Raw genomic sequence first — 7893 nt, forward strand, 5'->3', positions numbered from 1 at the left:
ACAGGTGAAGTGAAGGAGAGAAGAGCTGCGGCCCTTTGGGGAACCCGGACCTGGGAGCTCCCCAAGCCAGGGCTGTGATTCCCTCTTTGGGGCCCTGTGGTTCCTGGTGTCTCTAAACTTTTGAGCACCACCATGTTCCCCAGTGCCAGCTGTGGAAGCTGCTTGCAGTGTGCTTGGTCTGGCCGAAGCCTCACAGGGAGCCGGCACCTATAGCTGCTTGCCCTGCTGAAGCAGCTGGCATGTCTGACTGTGCGCAGTGGCTAGACCCCATGCACGGTCACAAACGCCTCGCCATTCCATGCCTGACTTGCCCTTGGCAGGCATGGGACCCAGGCCTGTAGTGTGAGCCGAGTGCAGCCTGCCAGCCCAAGTGGGTGAAATGAGCCCAGTAGGCCTTAGCAAAGGCGCCCCAGCCACAGAAGTTTTGGCCAGAAAAACGACAGCCCAAAGATCTCATAACACAACGGCATTTTCTCTCCCAGTTTGCAGTGCTTCCGTGTCTCTCGGTGCTGCGGTGTCTGCTTGCAGCTCAGCGTCTGTTCGAGCCCATCTGTTCACACACTCCTGTCATCCTCCTGTGTCTGTGAAGTCTTAAACCTTTAGTTAAGTCAATACATGTTCGGTGAGATGCAATTCTCTATTTTATTCACTAAATTAAGACTAGCTGACATGTCTTTGTTGTTATTCCACATTACATAAATTCTACGTATTTCTAAACTTAAAAAAATAATGTAGCTGGGTACGGTGGCTCACGCCTGTAATCCCAGCACTTTGGGAGGCTGAGGCAGGCGGTCACAAGGTCCAGAGTTCGAGACCAGCCTGGCCAGCATGGTGAAACCCCCATCTTTTTTAAAAATACAAAAATTAGCCAGGCATGGCGGTGTACGCCTGTAGTTCCAGCTACTCGGGAGGCTGAGGCAGGAGAATCGCTTGAACCCGGGAGGTGGAGGTTGCAGTGAGCTGAGATCATGCCTCCAGTCTGGGTGACAGAGCAAGACTCCATCTCAAAATAATAATAATAATAATAATGTTAAATAAATAAAAATAAAAAAAATAATGTAGGGAACCTTTAAAAATCCTGAGGAGATAGCCCACACACCACTCCTCGCCCATCTTGACCATTGATGTTGGCCTTATGAGGGCCAGGTGTGTGTTCCTGGGCGTGGGCCCAGGGAGTCTGCGATTTTGACCCTAATGGGGACCGATCTGCACAGCTGAGCCAGCCTCTCTGCAGTCACCGTCCCATCCATGGCAAGCCCCCCATACTTTCTTCTCATGGTCAAGGGTTTGGTGACGCAGCTATGAGCAACTCCTGCTGGCCTGTAAAGCTCGTCTGTCCTCAGTGTTGTGGCCTCTGCTGTGAGAACATCCGTCAGGAGACAGTGAAGACCTCCACAACTGTGGGCTCAGTGGGTCAAGAGCATTAGCGCCCCGAACCAGGGGCTGACTCAGACCCTACGTCATGGGCATGTGTCCCCAGCTAGGAAGTCCTGAGCCAGCCAGGGTGCTCCTGCAGGAGACAGCACCAGCTGAACCACAGCTTGGCCTCTGGGGAGGACTCACAGGCCACGAGGTGGTGGTGCTTGTGGCTGCTGTGAGTGCCTGCCCCAGAGAGGGGCTGTGTCTGTGTGCTCACCAGCAGCTCCAGAGCCTGCCGGGCTCAGCAAACAGACGTTATGGTGCCCCTGATGGGGGAGCAGCCCCATGCACAGGTGTGCACCTACTGACTGTGCAGAATTGTGACTCTCAGGACACTTCCGTAACAATGACCATTTTGACTGCATTGAGAATGACTAGCCTTGGCCACTTCCCCTGCATTTTGTGTGGAGCCCAGGGCCTGGCTCACTCCCATTGTGACGGTGCGTGAGACCCTTGCAGACAGCCAGGGGAGATGGCAGCCTGAGATTGCTGCAGCAGGGACAGTTGTCATTTAACGTCACTCTTGAAGATCATTTTTGAGAATTTGCGTGTTTGGGGTTTTTAGTATGGCCTCAAATAGATTGAATTGTCATTGCTATAGCTCTGGAGCTGAGAAGTTGTTCGTGCCACCCCACACTGGGGTGGATGGGGCCCGTGCTCTGCCCTCCCTGAGGCTCACTCACTGTGCCCTGTCCTGGCTTCTCTCCTGCCTCCCTGATCGGCAGGCTCCTAGGGGCTCCCCGAATATCATCATCCCCTGGAGCCGCAGAGACCCCCACAGCTCCCTGCTTGGCGCTCCTCTGCATCCCGCACAAGCTCCCCCTTCTCCAGTTCCTGACGCGCACCCCTGCCCTCTGCAGGTGCCGTGTACGGGCCCTGCCAGCCTCCGAGGCCCACAAGGGCTTCTGGTTCAGGAAGGCTCTGTGGTTACCTCAACTCCAAACCCTCTCCACCCCCACCCCCAAGCAGCATGCTGGCACCCTAGCCCCAGGCATCCTGAGAACACCAAGTGCCATTTCCTGGAAGAGGAAATGTTGTTTCTGCCAAGAAGTTTCCACGCCTCTGGCCTATGATTGACTGACTTGCTTTTGATACCCGTTCAGGAGAGGTCATGCCTGTCTCCTTCCTCTACCTGCTGGCCTGCCCTGGCTCACTTGGCTGGATAGTGGGAAACAGGAACTTTTCCACCGGCCCTAAGCAAAGCCTACTCTCCAGAGACTGGCAGAAAACCAAGTGCCTGAGGATAGCTGGGTGCGGGGAAAGCTGGAGGCTCCTCTGGAGCCCTGTAGCGGGAGTGCCTTCCCAGTCACTCTGGGAAGCCCTGTCCTCTCCTCCCACCTGTCTCCCTGCCAGTGTCCTCCCCCAGCAGACCTGCAGGAACAACACCGTCATGGGGGCCCGAGTGTCGGGGACCTCCCAGGCCAGCACTACAGCCCAGCACAGATGCCACCAACCTGCGGAGAAAAGCCCTTGTTGGTGTCCACAGCAGCTCTGTCTCCATCCTTTAGGTGGCTTGTTGCCAGGGCATAATTCAAGCCATTGCTGAGATGCCCAGAGACCAAGAACATGAAGCTGGCCAGGCTCGGTCATTAGGAAAGCCCTGGGCATCAAGACCTGTCCCCTCACAGCCGCTACAGCTGGCTGGCTGGATCCTTCAGGGTGGGGCTGCAGTCATCGTCTCATGAGCCACAGCCGAGAGGTGTCATAAGCAGCTGCAGAGGTTTGTGGAGGACATATGAACAGCCACCCATCTGGAGTCAGGGCTGCTGTGGACAGGTGTGCAGGTTGTGAACTGTACAACTCCATGCCTCCATCCCTCAGAGTCTACACCTGGATGGGCACCTGCGGCACCTCGTGTGGACTTCTCAGCTCTCCTCTGTTTTCAGTGTTCCTGGCTGGGCAGGACGAGCAGATCCTGCACAAAGAGCAGCCCTCACCCCCAACTACATTCTGATCTGCGTGACCCCCCGCCATCCTCAGCAGGCCCCTGGACCCCCGTCCTCACCCTCCACACCTCCCCAGCCCTCCCACCTGCACCTGGACTGCACCAGCCACACTCCTGACTCAGGCCCTTGCCCACCTGTGCCTTCAGCCAGGCATGCTTTCCCCAGGGCCCGCCGGGCAGCCCTGAGCCTCTGCCCAGCCTCTGCTTAGATACCACGTCTTCAGTGAGAGCTGCCCCCACCTACGCATTGTGGTAAAATGTACCACCTTAACCATTTTTAAATGCATAGTTGAGTAGGGTTAAGTATGTTCACGTTGTGTAACCATCGCCACCATCCATCTCCAGAACTTTTTCACTTTCCCGAACTGAAACTGTTCTCAGTCAACAATGATTCCTCATCCCATTCCTCAGCCCCTGGCAACCACTGTTCTCGTTGCCTCTCTCAGTTCAGCTGTTCTAGATTCTTTACATAAGTGGGGTCCCTCATGCAGGATTCGTGGGGTCATGTAGGGTTCGTGGGGTCATGCAGGGTTTGTGCTGTTGTAGCACGTGGCATGGTTTCATTCCTTTTTAAGCTGAATCATTGTCTGTTGCCCGGATAGTCCACATTTTGCTTCTCCATTCATCTCCATGAGGTAGATCTTATCTCCATTTTGTAGACATGGAAATTGGGACGTATTGCCTAAGAACCCTCAACTGATAAGTGGCAGAGTTTGGATTCAAACCCAGATCAAACTGGGTCCAGGGTCGTGGCTTTTTTCCAGACTCGTCCAGCAAGTGCCAAGGCTGGGAGGTGCTCGTCAACAGGCACTCTATGTTGGCCAGGCTGGTCTCGAACTCCTGACTCAGGTAATCCACCTGCCTCGGCCTCCCAAAGTGCTGGGATTACAGGCGTGAGCCACCGCACCCGGCCTAACAGGCACTCTGTGCCCGGTGTGTGTGTGTTGGGGGTGGGGAGTGCTATGGGCTAGATTGTGTCCCCTCAAAACTTACATGTTGCAGACCTAACCCCCACTACCTCAGAATATAACCTTATTTGGAGATAGGGTCTTTAAAGAGGTGATTAAAGCTAAATGAGGCCATTAGACCCTAACCCAGTGACTGGTGTCCTTACACAAAGGGTAATGTGGACACAGATGCGGAGAGAGAATGCCCTGCTAGGATGAAAGCGGAGAACAAGGGGGTGCTTCTCCAAGCTAAGGACCACCAAGCAGGGCCAGCAACCCGCAGAAGCTGGAGAGGCCTGGGACGGAGGTTCCCTCAGCCCCAGAAGGAGCTGTGGCATTAAACAGTTCAAACTTGCTGGGTGCAGTGGCTCACGCCTGTAATCCCAGCACTTTGGGAGGCCAAGGCAGGAGGATCACTTGAGCCCAGGAGTTAGAGACCAGCCTAGGCAACATGTAAAACCCTGTGTCTACAAAAATTAGCCGGGTGTGGTGTTGTACACCTGTGGTCCCAGTGATTCAAGAAACTGAGGCAGGAGGATCAGTCGAGCCCAGATCAAGGGCACAGTGAGCCGTGTCCACACCACTGCAAAGTGCAAGACCCTGTCTCGTAAAAAAGAAACACTATAAGCTATGCACTACCTTGTATGGAAAACGTTGCAACCCTGTCAGACTTCTCTGCCTCTATGTAAGCGAGACCTTCCCTTCCCACTCTGGAGCGCTGCCCCATTCTTTTCGAGTCTGTTTCCCGAGTGATGGTTCCCAAGCTTTAAGCTTGAATAAACCCTGGACTTCATTGTGTTTTATGAATCTCATCATTCAGGGTTGATGGAACCATCCCTGCCAACACCTTGACCCTGGATTTCTGGCCTCCAAGTCTGTGAGACAGTCAGTTGTTGAAGCGCCCAGTGTGGGGCACTTTGTTACAGCAGCCCTGGCGGACTCACACTGGGCCACACGAGGAAAACCGAAGCTGAAGCTCGAGGGCATTTAGGGCCCACCTGGATGATCCAGGAGTGTCTCTGCAACTCAGGAGCCTCAGCTTCACACCTCCTGGACTCTTTTTCCAAAGAGGGCCCATTCACAGGTTTCAGAGATTAGGGCCTGGTAGCTTTGAAGGACCACCATTCAGCTCACCAGAGTTCTACTGTTTTAGAGGGGAAGGGTAGACAGGGTCTCCCTCTGCCCCCCAGGCTGGAGTGGTGCTCATCTATAAACTTACTTGCATCCATATTTCCAGAAACTTGCTTATGCTCCTTCCCTCTCTCCCTCCTTTTCTTCCTTCCTTGCTTTTTTTTTTTTTTTTTTTTTTTTTTTTGAGACAGGGTCTGGCTCTGTCACCTAGGCGGGAGCAGAGTGATGCAATCTCGGCTCACTGTAGCCTCCACCTCCTAAGCTTACACAGTTTTCCCATCTCAGCCTCGCAAGTAGTTAGGACGACAGGTGCACACTGCCACGCCTGGCTAATTTTCGTATTTTTAGTAGATACGGTGTTTCCTCATGTTGCCCACGCTGGTCTTGAACTCCTGAGCTCAAACAATCCACCCACCTTGGCCTCCCAAAATGCTGGGATTATAGGTGTGAGCCACTGCGCCCAGCTGCTTTTTTCTTTTTGTAAGTATAGATGTTATCTATCAACATCCTTCTGTGGAAAAATGAAGATTCTTCCTCTCCCATGCTCCTCTCCACTAGTAGGAAATATAATTCCATTCTCGGATTCCTTCAAGACAGTTTTATAATTGAGAATAGATTAATATCCAGTGTTTACACGATTATGATGAAGCAATTATTATTCCTAGCCTAATCATGTTATGTAATTACATTTCTTACAGAGCTCCAATATTTTTCCCCCCCCTTTTTTTTTTTTGAGACAGAGTCTCGCTCTGTTGCCCAGGCTGGAGTGCAGTGGCATGATGTCGGCTCACTGCAAGCTCCGCCTCCCGGGTTCACGCCATTCTCCTGCCTCAGCCTCCTGAGTAGCTGGGACTACAGGTGCCCGCTACCACGCCCGGCTATTTTTTTGAATTTTTAGTAGAGACAAGGTTTCACTATGTTGGCCAAGATGGTCTCGATCCCTTGACCTCGTGATCCACCCGCCTCAGCCTCCCAAAGTGCTGGGATTACAGGCATGAGCCACCACGCCCAGCATTTTCCCCTTTTTTTTGAGACAAGGTCTTGCTCTGTCACCCAGGCTGGAGTGTGGTGGTATAATCACAGCTCACCGCAGCCTCAATCTCCCTGGTTCCATCAATCCTCCTGCCTCAGCCTCCCAAGTAGCTGGGACCACAGGCACCCACCACCATGCCCAGCTATTTTGATTTTAATAGAGATGAGGTCCCGAACTCATGGACTCAAGTATGTGTGTTGAGTCGAGTCCTCTCAAAGTGTGTCTGCTTCGGCTTCCCAGAGTGCTGGGATTACAGGCATGAACCACCGTGCCTGGCCTCTTTGTTTTCTAGGTTCTGATGCAACTCCCAACTCTCCACCAGGCATGCAGATCTCTTGATAGGCTCACAGCACTCTGGCGACCTCCTGATTTCCTTATCTCCCTTGAAGCATCACTCCTGTCTTTTTTTTTTTTTTTTTTTTTTTTTGAGACAGGGTCTCCCTGAGTCATCCAGGCTAGAATGCAGTAGTGCAATCATGACTCACTGCAGCCTCCAACTCCTGGGCCCAAGAGATCCTAATGCCTCAGCCTCCTGAGGAGCTGTTTTCCTTTCTTTTTTCTTATAGAGACAGGGTCTCCCTGTGTTGCCCAGGCTGGTCTCTAACTCCTGGCCTCAAGCAATCTTCTCGCCTAGGCCTCCTCTGTCCTACTGCTGCTGGACTCACGGTGGCCCTGGGACCTCCTGTGACACCATTTCCTCTCCTGTTTTTACTCCCTCCTTTTGGTGGCGTGTGTTCCTGGGCAGAAAGGCTGCCCTGCATGATGGAAGTGTGTCTCCTGCCTCCAGTGCTAAGTGAGAGGGTGCTGGCCTCAGGGCTTCCAGCCTGCATTCCTTCCTCTTCCGGATTTGGTCAGGTTTCATCTCCTGGTTTCCCTGTGTGCTGGAGGCTGAAGCTGATTCCTTTCTCATCCCAGGCCTCCCTGTGTGAGCTGGGCTTTTCATCCTTTTTTGGGAGTGTTTTAGAGTTCTCATATCTTGAGTGACCTCACATTTCACAGTGATGTTCACCGTGTAGATCTTTAGCCATCCATTTTGCTGGGCACTGGGTGGGCCTCTCGGTCTGCAAAGTCATGTCTTTGAATTCTGGGGCAGTTTTGTAAATTATTTCATTACTGAGATCCTTCCTTGTTTTCTTTTTGGAACTCTTACTTGCCACATGCTGGGATCCAATAAGCTCAAAGAATTCCACACACAAAAACATAAGGACAAATACATCAGGACACATCATAATTTCCAAAACAGTATTGTAAAAGAACAAAGCTGTAGGACCCATACTTTCAATTTCAAAACCTACTACAGAACTACAGTAATCAAAACAGTGTGGTACCACCATAAGGCCAGACACACAGATCAATGGAATAGCACTGAGTTTAGAAATGAGCCCATACATCTGTGAGCAAGGGTGCCAGGCCATTCC

Source organism: Pongo abelii, chromosome 22 (assembly GCF_028885655.2).
Source record: "Pongo abelii isolate AG06213 chromosome 22, NHGRI_mPonAbe1-v2.0_pri, whole genome shotgun sequence".
NCBI lineage: Eukaryota > Metazoa > Chordata > Mammalia > Primates > Hominidae > Pongo > Pongo abelii.